The sequence below is a fragment of the Rhinatrema bivittatum genome, chromosome 5, assembly GCF_901001135.1.
Source record: "Rhinatrema bivittatum chromosome 5, aRhiBiv1.1, whole genome shotgun sequence".
Taxonomy (NCBI): Eukaryota; Metazoa; Chordata; class Amphibia; order Gymnophiona; family Rhinatrematidae; genus Rhinatrema; species Rhinatrema bivittatum.
The window spans coordinates 325,496,346-325,513,595 of NC_042619.1; the positions used below are offsets into that span (position 1 = coordinate 325,496,346).

At 43.9% G+C, this 17,250-nt stretch overlaps 1 protein-coding gene across 4 annotated transcripts in view; it reads left to right on the plus strand.

Annotated features, from left to right (window-relative positions):
* PUDP (pseudouridine 5'-phosphatase) overlaps positions 1 to 17,250 on the plus strand; it is a 789,960-nt gene that overhangs the window by 692,660 nt on the left and 80,050 nt on the right. The gene's annotated exons all lie outside the window — the stretch shown is intronic.

The following is a 17,250-nucleotide window of genomic DNA, read 5'->3' on the forward strand; positions in this document are numbered from 1 at the left end:
AGCAGGGAGCACCCTTGCCGGGCAGGCAGGAGCGGTTCTCCCCGGTGCCGGTCCTGCCGAAGTGAAGTCCCCGTGCCCTGCCCTGCGGAGGGAGATGGACCTCCGCCTGCCTCAGGGGAGCATCCTTCCGCCAGTCTTGTACTTTGGACACGCTTTTCAGAACAGGCGTGAGAAGGTAGCAGTTTCAGCGGGACCCGATCGGGTGAGTGCATCCGAGCAGGGAGCGCCCTGCCTGGGCAGGCAGGAGCGGGTCTCCCCGGTGCCGGTCCTGCCGAAGTGAAGTCCCCGTGCCCTGCCCTGCGGAGGGAGATGGACCTCCGCCTGCCTCAGGGGAGCGTCCTTCCGCCAGTCTTGTACTTTGGACACGCTTTTCAGAACAGATGTGAGAAGGTAGCAGTTTCAGCGGGACCCGATTGGGTGAGCGCATTCGAGCAGGGAGTGCCCTGCCTGGGCAGGCAGGAGCGGATCTCCCCGGTGCCGGTCCTGCCGAAGTGAAGTCCCCGTGCCCTGCCCCGTGGAGGGAGCCGGTCCTCCTCCTGCCTCAGGGGGGGCGTCCTTCTGCCATTCTTGTACTTTGGACACGCTTTTCAGAACAGGCGTGAGAAGGTAGCAGTTTCAGCGGGACCCGATTGGGTGAGCGCATTCGAGCAGGGAGTGCCCTGCCTGGGCAGCCAGGAGCGGATCTCCCCGGTGCCGGTCCTGCCGAAGTGAAGTCCCCGTGCCCTGCCCCGCGGAGGGAGCCGGGCCTCCGCCTGCCTCAGGGAGGCGTCCTTCCGCCAGTCTTGTACTTTGGACACCTAAAAACCTAAGATTTTCACAGAAATCGGAAGTGCGCCTTATAATCCGGTAAATAAAAGAAAGAAGAAGGAAAAATAATAATAATAAAAAACCCCCAGAAATTCCGTCCGACGGCCACCAGGTCGTGCCCCGTACGGAGCCCTCCATGGGGGGCTTAATCTTCTTCCAGGCACAGCGGGGCAGGGGGCTTAATGCTCAAATATCCTGGCGGTCGGTGCAGCCTTATATATGGATGTTTTCTCTAGCACAGGCTCGCACTCGCCTCTAGGCCTCCTCTTTGCGGTCGCCGCAGGATGGGCTCTGCAGTGGCCCTGCTACCGGGCCTCTTCTCGGTGGGTAAACGCTCCACTTCTGCGCGCTGATGCTTCCCCTCCTTTCTGCCCAAGAGGTTCCGGTGACGCACAGGAAGGAAGGAGAAGGAGCATCAATCAGCACGTTCTAATGAGGACCTGCTGTCCCTCTAACGGTTTACACGGATTCCTCCTGAACCGAGCGCAACCGACCTGCCAGCGTGTGAGTGCGGCTGTCCGCGGACATAGCTCACGGACCACCAAGCATAACAAGCTTTCCCTCTACCGGTTTACCCAGATTCCTCCTGAACTGAGCGCAACCGACCTGCCAGCGGGTGAGTGCGTCAGTCCGCGGACATAGCTAACGGAACACCGATCATAACCAGCTGTTCCTCTAACGCTTTACCCGGATTCCTCCTGACCCGAGGGCAACCGATTAAAAAAAAAAGGCTCTGAGCCGTGCAGGCAGTGACTTAGACCCGGCTCTTTTTTAAAGGGTTTACCCGGATTCTTCCTGACACGAGCGCAACCGATTAAAAAAAAAAAAGGCTCTGAGCTGTGCAGTATCTGTGCTCCAGCACTACCCCAAAATGGCTCCTGTTAAGAGACATGCTTATGATGCAGATTTTAAGCTTAAAGCTATAACTCGTGCAGTAGAGCATGGAAATAGAGCAGCTGTGAGAGAATTCAACATTAATGAATCTATGGTGCGTAAGTGGAGGAAACAAGAAGATGCCCTATGCCAAGTAAAAAAAGACCAAACTGAGTTTCCGAGGAAACAAAGCAAGATGGCCACAGTTGGAGGACAACATAGATCAGTGGGTTATCGAACAGAGAACCGCAGGTAGAAGCGTCTCCACTGTCTCTATTCTACTCAAAGCCACAACGTTAGCACGCGACATGGGGATCAAGGACTTTCGAGGAGGTCCTTCATGGTGCTTTCGTTTTATGCAAAGGTGTAATCTCTCCATCCGCACCAGAACTACTGTCTGCCAGCAACTGCCAAAGGATTATGAAGAGAAGCTGGCCATTTTCCGCACCTACTGCATAACCAAGATAAAAGCAAAGAATATCCAGCCAGAACACATCACTAACATGGATGAGGTCCCCCTCACATTCGATATCCCCGTACAACGTACTGTTGAGAAAACAGGGACCAGTACGGTATCTATACGTACCACAGGAAACGAGAAGTCATCTTTCACTGTAGTTCTCGCCTGTCAGGCTAATGGCCAGAAACTACCACCCATGGTCATTTTCAAGAGGAGGACTTTGCCAAGGGAAAAGTTTCCTGCTGGTGTCACCATCAAGGCTAACCCAAAGGGCTGGATGGACGAGGAGAAGATGATTGAGTGGCTGAGGGAGGTCTACGTCAAGAGACCGGACGGCTTTCTTCACAAATCCCCATCCCTATTGGTCTATGACTCCATGCGCGCCCATTTGACCGATAATGTTAAAGCCCAAGTGAAGAAAACTAATTCAGAGCTTGCCGTAGTTCCGGGTGGATTAACCAAAGAGCTCCAGCCGCTAGATATCGGCATCAACAGGTCATTTAAAGTTAAATTGAGAGCAGCGTGGGAGCGTTGGATGGCAGAAGGTGATCACACATTCACCAAAACAGGGAGGCAACGCCGGGCGAGTTATGCCATTATGTGCCAGTGGATCGTGGATGGCTGGAAGAAGGTATCAGTCTCCAGTGTCATCCGAGCTTTCATGAAGGCTGGAATCATCACTGAAGAGCTAAGCAGCAGCAACGAGACTGACTCGGATAATGATGAGGGGGAACCGAGCATGCATGATATAGAAATCGCCCAACTGTTTAACTCAGACACTGAAGATGAAGGATTTGATGGATTTGTGGAGGAATGAACAGTTGTTTTTCTGTTTTGTTTTTTTTTAACGTATTGTTGAGAGTTGAATAAAGTTCAGTAAAGTCTGCCCTATGGTCTGAGCTTTGTTTCATTTAATGCGCTGCGCCTTATAATCCGGTGCGCCAACCCAAGGCCTGGTTCCCATTGCTGAGGCCTAGACCTAGGCCTAGTCCCAGTAACAGTGCCCAGTCTGAAACCCGTTTCAGAGGCCAAAGGCTAGGCCTGTTGCTGGGGCCTTGCCTGAGGTCTGGTCCTATTACTGGGGCCTAGGACAGAGTCTGGTGCTGGGACAACCAGGGCACAGCCCTGGATGTCCCAGCCTAGGACAGAGTCTGGTGCAGGGACAAGCAGGGCTGTGCCCTGCTTGTCCCAGCACCAGACAACCTGGGCACAACCTGGGACAACCAGGGCACAGCCAAGTTCCAGGGCACAGCCCAAGGCCTAGCTTGAAATCAGGTTCTGTAATCAAGGCCTGACCTGAGGTCTGATCTTGGCACTGAAGCCTAGGACTATGCCCAATACCAGGGACCAACCCAAGTCCTGGTTCCCATTGCTGAGGCCTAGACCTAGGCCTAGTCCCAGTAACAGTGCCCAGTCTGAAACCCGGTTCAGAGGCAAAAGGCTAGGCCTGTTGCTGGGGCCTTGCCTGAGGTCTGGTCCTATTACCGGTGCACCTTTTAATCCGGTGCGCCTTATGGTCCGAAAAATACGGTAGCTATAACTAGTTTGCATTCAATTTTCTCAAAAGAATACATAGGGTTCCTTTGGCTGCTGTAACCAAAAATGGCGCCAATGCCTGGAGATACATTGAAATCGTCGGTTCAGTGTGCTGCCGCAGTCAAAAAAGCAAACAGAATGTTGGGAATTATTAGAAAGGGAATGGTGAATAAAACGGAAAATGTCATAATGCCTCTGTATCGCTCCATGGTGAGACCACACCTTGAAGACTGTGTACAATTCTGGTCGCTGCATCTCAAAAAAGATATAATTGCGATGGAGAAGGTACAGAGAAGTGCTACCAAAATGATAAGGGGAATGGAACAGCTCCCCTATGAGAAAAGACTAAAGAGGTTAGGACTTTTCAGCTTGGAGAAGAGACGGCTGAGGGGGGATATGATAGAGATGTTTAAAATTATGAGAGGTCTAGAACGGGTAGATGTGAATCGGTTATTTACTCTTTCGGATAGTAGAAAGACTAGGGGGCACTCCATGAAGTTAGCATGGGGCACATTTAAAACTAATCGGAGAAAGTTTTTTTACTCAACGCACAATTAAACTCTGGAATTTGTTGCCAGAGGATGTGGTTAGTGCAGTTAGTATAGCTGTGTTTAAAAAAGGATTGGATAAGTTCTTGGAGGAGAAGTCCATTACCTACCATTAAGTTCACTTAGAGAATAGCCACTGCCGTTAGCAATGGTAACATGGAATAGACTTAGTTTTTGGGTACTTGCCAGGTTCTTATGGCCTGGATTGGCCACTCTTGGAAACAGGATGCTGGGCTTGATGGACCCTTGGTCTGACCCAGTATGGCATTTTCTTATTTTCTTCTACTCGCAGAAGTCGGTTCGGTGCACATCACACGGATTTTAAAAGTGCGCAAGTACGCTCATTTGTCCTTGTACGCGCACGAAAAATATTTAGCGATAAAAGGGTGGGGTGTGGGCATGGTCTGGCAGAGCATGGTCGTTCCTAGATTTCTCAATGAGTGCGTGCTGGGGTCCCCTATGGCATAACTTTATTTCTGCTATGGATGGCGTGTAAGTCCTGAAACCAAAAATCTAAAGAGGTTAGTGGGGTTTTAAGGGTTGGGGCTAATAGGGTAAAAGGTAGGCCAGTTAACTAGGGAGGGTTAGGAAGTCCTATCCTTTAACTGGGTGAACTGGTAACAAACTAGTGAAACTGGTAATTACATCAGCGTGGTATGATCCAAAATCCCCCCCACTTAGGCGGTAGAGGCGGCATTCGTGCTCATCCATATAAAATTGCTCACACTTTACGCATTTTTATCATGCACGCATATTTGCGTGTATGTTTTAAAATGACTGCATCCATTAGCACGAGCCAGCATACATGCGTACATGTGCGCCCATGCAGCTATTTAAAAGTTACTGTCTTTATGTACTTTTATATACTGAAGACTTGTTTGTTATATAATTTTCATTTTCCATGTAAGACATTTTATGGTGGTGGTAGTGGGGCTTAACTTGGGATTTATGGGGGATTTGAGTTGTTCTGTCTCCTGTATTGCCCATAGTTTTTGTGTGTATTTATTTCCTGTATCCAAAACTGTATAGTATGTGTGTATGTACATTGACTACCACAGCAACCAGTTTCCCATGGCAACTCAGCTGTAGATGTGCCAAGAGTTAGAAATTTCTGTGGCAATTACATATTAGCATACATTTAAATTTTTTGCATAGTAAATACTGTAAATTTGTTTTGCATAATGAAAATAAAGTAGTTTTCCAACCTTGCTTTGTGTGTGAATAAATTATTTTATTTTTTTGAGAGTTTTATGGGTAGGAAGTTTATGATATCAGTGTAGAAATGGAGAGGGAAATCTCAAGGATGGAATGAGACGGAGGGAGGTTCATGGATGGGAAGAGAGGAAGGATTGGTAATGGAGGAAGAAGAGGGAATAGTGGGAGGAGAGGAACAAGAAAGGGTGATTTATGGATCTTGGAGGGATGTGGAGAGGGGAGAAGCTGGTGCTGAGACTTGGAGGGGGATCCAGAGATAGGAGAGGTTGGTGTCCTTTCCCTCTGGCTCTGGCTCTGGCCCCTTCCCCATTCCTACTGTGTTCCTCTTTCTTTCTCTTCCTTTTCTAACCCTCAATTTTCTTTCTCTCCCTTCTTGTCCCTATCTCATGTACCTACACACACACACATCCTCCTGTACCCACTTCCTCCACTCCAATAACTCCCAGCCCCTATTTCACATGGCAGTGGCCCCCTATGTACCTCCCATGCTGATCTAGGCTAGTAGAAAGTAAACAGCAGCAGCATGTTGGGTTTCTTCATGTTCCTGAGCCTGAATGCATCCTTGAACTGGGGGATACTGTACAGCCACATGATTCAAAGCAGTAGTCAGGGCCTACTAAACAGAAGAGTGATAGGAAGTAGTAACCTGACTTGTTATTGCACTCATTGTCTTCCTCCTGCCTCTGATTAATGTGGGAGCAGGAAATCGACTAGGGGAGGTGAGGAGGGTTTTGAATTCACTGCCAACAGGCCCTGGTCTCCTACAGAATCGCTGCTGGAACCAAGCAATTCCACAGAAAGAGGTGGATTTTGCGGCTATGGAATCATTGATGACCAAGGACCCTGATCACTGCACTGGAGAAAAGTGGGCACATTAAGCTTGTAGATGTCTTATTTATGGGCTTCACAATATTCTTATTTTTCATGCACATTTATTTATTTATTTATTTTGCTTGAATTAACTTGTTTTGAGCCTTCGTACTGTGTGTATGTGATTTAAGAACATAAGAAAATGCCATACTGGGTCAGACCAAGGGTCCATCAAGCCCAGCATCCTGTTTCCAACAGTGGCCAATCCAGGCCATAAGAACCTGGCAAGTACCCAAAAAAAGTCTATTCCATGTTATCATTGCTAATGGCAGTGGCTATTCTCTAAGTGAACAATAGCATGTAATGGACTTCTCCACTGTGATAATATAGCCGTGATTGTGATAATATAGCCTTCAATAAATACTTTTTTCACCGTACCACAAATAAAATGTGTAGTAATTTCCCATAAATCCCACGATAGTATGCATTACTGTATCACATGCTGCGCTAGCACAACCTCATTTCCATTTACCCCACCCAAACTCCTCCCACTCAAATACTAATTTTTAATTTACATAAGCATTTTGCGACACAGTATTTGTCATGCATATTAGGGCCTTATCGTGCGCATTAAGGCCCTAACGCAATTTGATAAATTAAGCTGTTAATTAGGGGTCTAGTATCCTCATATAAAGGAACAGTGTCTATAAAGGAAATACATTCCAGAGAAAACCTCTGAAAAACAAGCAAATAGTTTCTAGCAGCCTTTTCTACATTGTTGATGAATATCTTCCTCTCTTTGATAGTGTTCTTACACTTAACCAGAGAAGTCATTCCAGTGTGGCTTTGTGACCATCCCTAGAAGGAATGGCAGGGAAACCCATTTTCAAAGTTATTTTCATGGGCAAAAGTGTTTTCCCCTCATAAAAATAGGTTGTCTGAAAATTGCCAGCCTCTGTGCAACTATGTGTGCATGGTTCTGGAAGAATATGTGTACTTTTAGCTACATTGAGGGGCATTCCTGGGGGCCTGACAGGGGAGGAGAATTATGCACGTAGAGGGCATTTTCGCATCTATACACATACTTTTCAAGCAAAATTCTTCTCTGAAAGAGCAAATGATCAAACTTTGTCAGAAAATGCACAGGTTCTTTGACTTTGAAAATAGGTGCAGGTGTTTGTCCCAATGCAAGCAATTTGGAGTTTTCCCCCTGTAAGATCAGTGCTTGGCTCAGTCCTTCCCCAAGTAACAACAACTCAGCTATACTCTGGCCAAGAATATGGGTTAGGAGAAGGAGGTTGGAATCAAATAAACCTCCAGATGAGCCACATAGTTATTGCTGTCACAGAGACGTGGTTCACAGAATCTCATGATTGGGATACAGCAATACCGGGCTATAACTTGATAAGAAAGGACAGAAAAAGGGGAGGAGTGGCTCTTTATGTCAGAAACAATATCCAAGCATCTGAGCTGCAAGGAAGATGGGGCAAAGAAGAAGCACTATGGGCCGACCTAAAAAAAGATGATGGGGCATCCATTTTTATTGGAGTGGTTTACAGGCCTCCAAATCAAATGGAAGAACTTGACAGAGATCTGGTTGAAGACATCCAAAAGATGGGAAAGAAGGGAGAAATGGTGATTGTTGGAGATTTTAATCTGCCGGATGTAGACTGGAGAATTCTTCTACAGAATCTAACAGTAGTAGAGAGATAGTGGATGCCTTGCAAGGTGCTCTGTTGAAACAAATGGTAATGGAACCCAAGAGGGAGGGAGCTATACTCCATTTAGTGCTCACTAATGGAGATGATGTCTCTCTAATGTCCAGGTGGGTGCCCACCTCAGAACCAGTGATCATCAAACAGTATGGTTTCATATCACAAATAGGATACGGAGAAGAAGCACGAAGACCCGAGTTTTGCAGTTCAAAACAAAGGACTTTGATGAAATGGGGAAATACCTGCAGGAAGAACTAGAAGGCTGGGAGAACGAGAGATGTGGAACAACAATGGACCAAACTAAAAGGAGCAATTACCAAGGCAACTAATCTATATGTTAGGTTTCATTTTTCTCTTGCTTTTCTTTACTTTTCTAGCTGGTTCTCAAAGGAGGTGGCTGACAAAATAAAAGCTAAAAAAAACAGTGTTTAAGAAATATAAAGGATCCCAAAGAGAGGAGCACAAGGAAGAATATCTGATGGAACTGAGGGAGACAAAGAAAGTAATCAAGACAGCAAAATGTCAAGCGGAAGAAAGGATTGCCAAAGCGGTAAAGCTAGGTGACAAAACATTTTTCAGATACATCAGAGAAAGGAGAAAAGTTCAAAGTGGTATAGTGAAATTGAAAGGTGAAAAGGATCAATTGTGGAGAGAAACAAAGAAATGGCAGAAATATTAAATGAATACTTCAGCTCGGTGTTAACTAAAGAGGACCCTGGAGAAGGACCGTCGCTAGTTAACAAGAAACTGGAGGGGAGTGGAATAGATGTAACTCCATTTACAGAAAAGAATGTATGGGAAGAGCTAGGAAAACTAAAAGTGGACAAAGCCATGGGGCCTGATGAGGTTCATCCCAGGATACTGAGGGAGCTCAGAGATGTGCTGGCGGGTCCGCTGCGTGACCTGTTCAATAGATCCCTAGAAATGGGAGTGGTGCTGAGTGATTGTAGAAGAGCGGTGATGGTCCCGCTTCACAAGAGTGGGAACAGAGAGGAGGCTTGAAACTACAGGCCGGTTAGCCTCACCTCAGTGGTGGGAAAAGTAATGGAGTTGCTGCTGAAGGAAAGAATAGTGAACTATCTACAGTCAAAAGAATTGTTGGACCAGAGGCAGCATGGATTCACCAGGGAAACGGTCCTGTCAGACAAATCTGATTGGGTGACTAGAGAATTAGATCGAGGAAGAACACTTGATGTCATCTACTTGGATTTCAGCAAAGCTTTTGATACGGTCACGCACAGGAGGCTTGTGAATAAAATGAGAAGCTTAGGAGTGAGTGCCGAGGTGGTGGCCTGGGTTGCAAACTGGTTGACGGACAGAAGACAATGTGTGATGGTAAATGGAACTTACTCTGAAGAGAGAGCGGTGTTAAGCAGATTGCCGCAAATATTGGTGTTGGGACCACTCCTGTTCAATATCTTTGTGAGCGACATTGCGGATGGGATAGAAGGTAAGGTTTGTCTTTTTGCAGATGATACTAAGATCTGCAACAGAGTGGACATGCTGGAAGGAGTGGAGAGAATGAGACGGGATTTAAAGAAGCTGGAAGAGTGGTCGAAGATATGGCAGCTGAGATTCAATGCCAAGAAGTGCAGAGTCATGCATATGGGGTATGGAAATCCGAAAACTGTATTTGATGGGGGTGAACAGCTGATATGCACTGAGCAGGAGAGAAACCTTGGGGTGATTGTTTCGCTGACTTTAGATCGTTAGACACTATGTGACAAGGCGATAGCTAAAGCCAGAAAAATACTGGGCTGCATAGAGAGAGGAATATCTAGTAAGAGAAAGGAAGTGATGATCCCCTTGTACAGGGTCTTGGTGAGGCCTGACCTGGAGTACTGAGTTCAGTTCTGGAGACCATAACTCCAAAGGGACAGAGACAGGATGGAGGCAGTCCAGAGAAGGGTGACCAAAAAGGTGGAAGGTCTTCATAAAATGACTTATGAGGAGAGATTGAAGAACCTAAATATGTATACCCTGAAGGAGAGGAGGTGCAGGGGTGATATGATACAGACTTTCAGATACTTGAAAGGTTTTAATGATCCATGGTCAACAACAAACCTTTTCCGTTGGAAAAAAATCAGTAGAACTAGGGGTCACGATTCGAAACTCCAGGGAGGAAGACTCAGAGCCAATGTCAGGAAGTATTTCTTCACAGAGGAAGTGGTGAAGACTAAAACTGAAGGATTTCAAAGGGGCTTGGGATAAACACTGTGGATCCATAAAGACTAGAGGATGGGAATGAAAAGAAGAGCCATGGGGGTGGCTTGCTGGAATGGAGGCTACTACCTGGTGATTACTGCCCTTACTCAATAAGCCTTTGCACGGTTAATGCAACTCCATCATTGCTCTCTGCTTCAACAGCAAGGGGAAATGTGGAAAAGAGGATTTGCATTCAGATAAAAACCAACAAGGACCAAACTTCACAGTCTGAGTAAACAAATAAGTGTGGGGGTAGCTTGCTTATTACGGCGGTTACTAACCTAAACCAATTAAGCCTGATACATCACTTTGAATGCATGTACAGCATTGCTCTCTGCTTCAATAGCAGGGATAAATGTGGAAAAGAGGATTTACATTCAGACAAATCCAACAAGGCATTGATCTGTGCAGTCTGGGTAAACAAGCATCGGAGTATCTTGCTTGATTTGGCGGTTACTACCCTTAACCATTAAGCCTTATGCTCACCTTTTGATGCAACTCCATTACTCTCTGCATCAATGGCAGGGGATGGCAGGAAATTTGAATCAAACAGTTACCAACAAGGGCCCTGAACTTGGTGGTTGGTGAAACAGATAAGTATTGGAAAATAAGTGTGGGAGCTTCCTGGGCAGACTGGATGGGCCTATTTGGTCTTTTTCTGCTGTCATTTCTATGTTTCTTTTTTTTTTTTTTTATTTATAAGATTTTACAATTAACAATTCAAGTAATAATATTTTTTGAATCCTTATACAGGTAAGCATCAAGATACGTTTAACCAATTATACATTTTCCAACATTTTTACTAAGAAGAAAACAAAATACTTAATGTTTTAAAGCATATACACCATACAATTTACAGTATACCTGTTATTAAGCCCACTAAATGGGTCCAAAGTACACAATTCCAATTAACTAGTAATCAACATTTATTTCTCTGCTAATCTGGGGATAAAATCTGAATGAGAGTTGATTTCCCAACCCCAGAACTATATTATGTGGGCCTAGGGGTAGAGCTATTAGTGGGATTCATTCTATACTCAATAAACTGAACTAATTGCTCTGGTTGTAAGAATACATAAGTATTGCCTTCATTTTGTATCAAGCACTTACAGGGGTATTTCAGTATAAAGTACATTCCCATTTGAAGGATTTGGGGTTTTAATTGAAGAAATTGTTTTCTACGTTTTTGGCTTGATGGTGCTAAATCAGGAAAAAGCTGTACTTTACATCCCATAAATTCTTTAGTTCTATTTGCAAAGAATTTTTTAAAGATACAATCTCTGTCATATTCTAACTTCTAAATTAACTACATCTGAATCTGAGTGCTCAAGAAGTTCTGTAACATTTAAGGATTTCTCCTGACGGCTGTTTTTTCTGTAATTCAAATAATTATAAACTTCCCATTTCCCTTACTTCTGTTGATTTTTTTTTAACGAAGGAAGATAAAATATCTTTGAGATTATAGGCAGGGTAGCCTCTAGAATGTTCAAATTCTCTATCAGATATTTCCTCCATAATTGCACTGGTGTCATAGTGAGCATTTTAGGAACATTTATACAACATATATTTCTAATTCTGGCTGTGTTTTCCAGTTTTTCTATTGTTGCCTGAAGTAAAGATTTTCCTTCATCATCAAGTTTTGTACTTCCCTTACCTTCCCCATTTCCTCTTTTAAAATAATGAATTCCATTTTCATACTTTTGTTTTCAACTTCCAACAATTCCACATTTTTCTTAGTTACATCAACAATGTTTGAAATTGCAACCAATTGATCTCCCACATTTTTATTAACATTTATAGCTTCCCATATTAATGCCAAAGAAAATGGAGGTATAATAAGAGGTTTAAATTGTGTAATAGAAGAACCCACTTCTCATACCCCAAGTCCCAGTTCTACAGCTCTGGAGGAAGCTTGACCGGCTCCCAAGATGTCTCCAAGTGCTGAGAGATCTTCCTGCTGAACTCCTTGCCTCAAGGGAGACTGTTCCCCAACTTGGGCTCAAGTCTCCTGGGTTTTGCTGGAATTTCTCAGCTGGGTTGGCTGGAGGGGATCGCTCTTCTGGGGATAGTGATGTTAACAGTTCAGGAGCGCAGGAGGGCTCATCTTCTCCCCTCCTAACGCTCAGCGAACACTCTTCCCCTGTAAGTATCCCACGCCGTACATGAGCGTCCATTGGTCCCACTTTAGAGACTGTTTCTGTAGCATCTGAGACTTGACATTCCTGAGCCCTTCTCTTCCGTGCTGTGGCATTAAGACGATATTTGAAAAAGAAACAGCTCAGAACAAATTAGCAAATTTTACTTTGGATCCAACTCAACTTGGCGGTATAAGATTCAGAGAGGAGTTCCTTTATTTGTAACAGGGACTGAGAAAAAATAATCCACTATCTGTTCAGATTGACGAAACTGACAAAATCTGAAGAAAGCTGAAAAAAGCTGCGCACTGGTGGCAGCTGCGCACCACACTAGGGCCAGTTTTCAAAGCCCCGTCCTTCCCACAGCAGTGACGTCAGGTAATTAGGCTCAGCTGTTCCTCCGTCGGGGCCGACTGACTGCTGCACCTCCAGATAAGAACATAAGAAAATGCCATACTGGGTCAGACCAAGGGTCCATCAAGCCCAGCATCCTGTTTCCAACAGTGGCCAATCCAGGCCATAAGAACCTGGCAAGTACCCAAAAACTAAGTCTATTCCATGTTACCATTGCTAATGGCAATAGCTATTCTCTAAGTGAACTTAATAGCAGGTAATGGACTTCTCCTCCAAGAACTTATCCAATCCTTTTTTAAACACAGCTATATTAACTGCACTAACCACATTCTCTGGCAACAAATTCCAGAGTTTAATTGTGCGTTGAGTAAAAAAGAACTTTCTCCGATTAGTTTTAAATGTGCCCCATGCTAACTTCATGGAGTGCCCCCTAGTCTTTCTACTATCCGAAAGAGTAAATAACCGATTCACATCTACCCGTTCCAGACCTCTCATGATTTTAAACACCTCTATCATATCCCCCCCTCAGTCGTCTCTTCTCCGAGCTGAAAAGTCCTTACCTCTTTAGTCTTTCCTCATAGGGGAGTTGTTCCATTCCCCTTATCATTTTGGTAGCCCTTCTCTGTACCTTCTCCATCGCAATTATATCTTTTTTGAGATGTGGCGACCAGAATTGTACACAGTATTCAAGGAGCGGTCTCACCATGGAGCGATACAGAGGCATTATGACATTTTCCGTTTTATTCACCATTCCCTTTCTAATAATTCCCAACATTCTGTTTGCTTTATTGACTGCCGCTGCACACTGTACCAACGATTTCAATGTGTTATCCACTATGACACCTAGATCTCTTTCTTGGGTTGTAGCACCTAATATGGAACCCAACATTGTGTAATTATAGCATGGGTTATTTTTCCCTATATGCATCACCTTGCACTTATCCACATTAAGTTTCATCTGCCATTTGGATGCCCAATTTTCCAGTCTCACAAGGTCTTCCTGCAATTCATCACAATCTGCTTCTGATTTAACTACTCTGAACAATTTTGTGTCATCTGCAAATTTGATTATCTCACTCGTCGTATTTCTTTCCAGATCATTTATAAATATAGTGAAAAGTAAGGGTCCCAATACAGATCCCTGAGGCACTCCACTGTCCACTCCTTCCACTGAGAAAATTGCCCATTTAATCCTACTCTCTGTTTCCTGTCTTTTAGCCAGTTTGCAATCCATGAAAGGACATCGCCACCTATCCCATGACTTTTTACTTTTCCTAGAAGCCTCTCATGAGGAACTTTGTCAAACGCCTTCTGAAAATCCAAGTATACTATATCTACCGGTTCACCTTTATCCACATGTTTATTAACTCCTTCAAAAAAGTGAAGCAGATTTGTGAGGCAAGACTTGCCCTGGGTAAAGCCATGCTGACTTTGTTAGCTGGCTGAAACCTCTCTTTCTCTGGTACCTCCCGTTTCTATGTAAGAATAACCGCTGGATTGTTTTTATACCGGCAAAGATTTTAAAGGCTTGCAGCATCAGTGTAGATGATTGCAAGGTGATGCAATGCTGTGACTTTTCATCATTTGTGTTAACCTTTGAGTCATGAAAATATTACACACTCACATACTCCCCACCCCTCTTCAGTTTCTGCTGCACATATTGTACACTATAGAACGGTCGGCAGCAAGTTTTCGTGCTGGTGAATTTTCTCACTTTCCTTCATCCTGATTCATCTTTTGAGGTGCTTTCACTTCTGTCTCCACTCTGACATTGGTGTCTAAAGGAACATCAATTCGTTCACCGTAAAAATGTGTTTTCTTTCACTGTCAGAGCCTAAAATATAGTGGCATAAAAATATGCCAGCAGCTGTTCTAGGGTGGAAAAATGGTTGTCTGTTCTAGTAATAGACACCTAAATATTCAGCTAGCTCAAAGTAGATACATTTCTAAATATTTGTTTTAGATTGTATTGAATAATCTAATGATAATTGTGTATTGTTTTTTAAAAAAATGTATTCAAAAGAGAAAATAAACATAAGCAACTGTCCCCTGATCAAAACAAAGGCAAAACAAAAAGTAAACACATTCTCAATATTATAAAAGGACTGGTGTATTTTTCAAAAAGATCTTCTAAATATCCAAGCTAATTTACAAAGTGGACATTTTCCAGAGTGGATATCTTGCTCTAAAAACAATGCTGGACCAAAATTCTAGAGAATATTATTTATCAGGGTAATATTCTCCCACAGTATCTATATATATTGTTCTTACAAATTTTCTTTACATGTAGCAAACATTTTTGTACTTGGATAACAAAGTATGTGTTATGGTTAATGGTGTTTGGGTGGATCCTTGGACACTGTGGCAGCTGACCACACCCACGGGGGGCAGTCCCGTGAGGGACCACAGTGTCAGGCTAAACTCTGGACAGACAAAACAGATTTGAATCTTTTATTAAACAGTTTATAGAAGCACCAGAGGTGGTAGTAGTGAGTAGTGGTTGTAGAGCCCGGCTGGGCGCGTCTCTCACAGAACTCTGGAACAGCGGATCCTCTGTAGAGCAGTGATGTAGTGGAAAGAGACTGAGAGTTATGAGTACACAATGAGATTAGCATGCAGAGTCCCAAATAGAAATAGGAGAGCTCCAAGACCGGGAGAGCAGGCCCTCGAAGAGTGAGTACCTGATCCCTTAGAGCAGAGAGACTCAGTGGTGTTGTATTCACTAGCAGTAGCAAAGATTCCACTAGATGAGAAGTCTGGCACCGGAGCAGAGAGCAGGCCCTCGAGGAGCGAGTACCTGATTCCAGTGAAGCAGTACTGTGGAGAAAGATGTTTTCTGTACTCACTGATGGTGACTGTAAGTTAGTTCTTCCAAGTAAAAGGGTAGAAGTAGCAGGCAGCGACACAGGGAACATGGGCCCTTGAGGAGTGAGTACCGGTTTCCTGATGGCACCTGAAAGAAGCAGAGGGGCCCCCGAGGAGCGAGTACCCTGTTAGCATCCCCGAAGGGTAGTAAGAGTTCCAGATAGAGCTGGAGTGGCAGAGTAGCTTAGGAACGGAGAGCGAATCCCATCCGTAAGAAACCTGTTGCTAACTCAACGAGCTAGCAAATACTATAGGCAGATATACCCTGGAGTCGTGATGTCAGAACAGGGGGACGCCCCTTAGGTTCGTGCCGTGAAGTTAAAGATGAGGGCGGAGTGCGCACATGCGCCCTAGAGGTACCTTGAAGGAGAATGGCGGGAGGCAGCACCAAAGCCGGTCCGGGGACACCGGAGAGAACGGCAAGCAGATGCCGCCGCGGCCAACAGTCCAAGGTGAGCGGGAGGAGCCGCAAGTAGAGAGAGGTAGGCGGGGCGAAGCAGTCAAAGACCTATGGACGCAACAGTAAGTTTGTGATCATTTACCCCTTACAAGTCTTAAATAAGCCCAAACAGTGAACTATATTGCACAAAAATTCCCAAAAATGTAAAATTCCTAAGCAAAAATGTTACACCCTCTTAAGGTTAATTAACCTTTTTCATAGTGTTTAGTAATCCTTTGTTTATTAAATATGTTCAATGTATTTGACTTAGGAAACCTATTTTCCTGCATACTCTGTTTTTAATGTAAACCGGTATGATTTGTATCTGATACAAGAATGTCGGTATATAAAAATGCAAAATAAATAAATAAATAAGGTCCCTTATGTAGTCTAATAGTCTAGTTGTTTCAGCTAGACGCTTCATTGGGGTGACTCTTATCAAATCCACTTCCAACAATTATATCCATGCCAGAGGGTCTCATCAAAAAAATAAATTAAAAGATTTTGAACTCTTAAGTCTTTTCGATGAGACCTTTGGGTCTTGTCCTTGTAAAATGTTCACTGTTCATGCAGAGGATAATTTTCAAAAGGATTTATATACATACAGGTGAATTTTCAAAAGAGACAGGTGTGTAAATGTATCAGACTATATTAACAATTTTTAAAATCCAAGTAAAGTGCAACTACACATGTAAATCCTATTAACAATTCAATGACATATTGTAGCAATTTTCAAAAAACTGCTTACAGGAGTAAAGTGCATGTACACATGTAAAGCCCAATTTTAAGCGTGTAAATGCTTTTGAAAATCAGGCCCTTAAACTGGGTTTTATATGCATAAATGGGCTTTTGAAAATTGCTATGTTATATACTAGTATTACTTGTGTAAATCCTTTGGAAATTATCCCCTAAGATTATTCTAGAGCACTTTCAATGTGTAAAAGAAATTTGATGAGCCTGCATCAAAACACTCTGCACCCATCTATGTTAATGAGAAATTAATTATGGAAGCAAGTGCCATGCAAATTAGTGTATGATTAACCAAAGCACATAAATTTATGCAACCACTTACTCAGGTCATTTTGCTTGCAAAACTTTGCACCACCTCAGTGCATCACGTTAACAAGGAAAGGTCATTTTCTTCTGTTCGGCTACCTAAGGAAAATAATGATTAACACAGCTACAAAATCAAGAATGCTGCATGCACCTGGTTTTCAACAACAAGCAAATCCAACAACAGAAGACACCAACCTCAAACTCTCCACTAACATTTTGACCAGATTCTTCA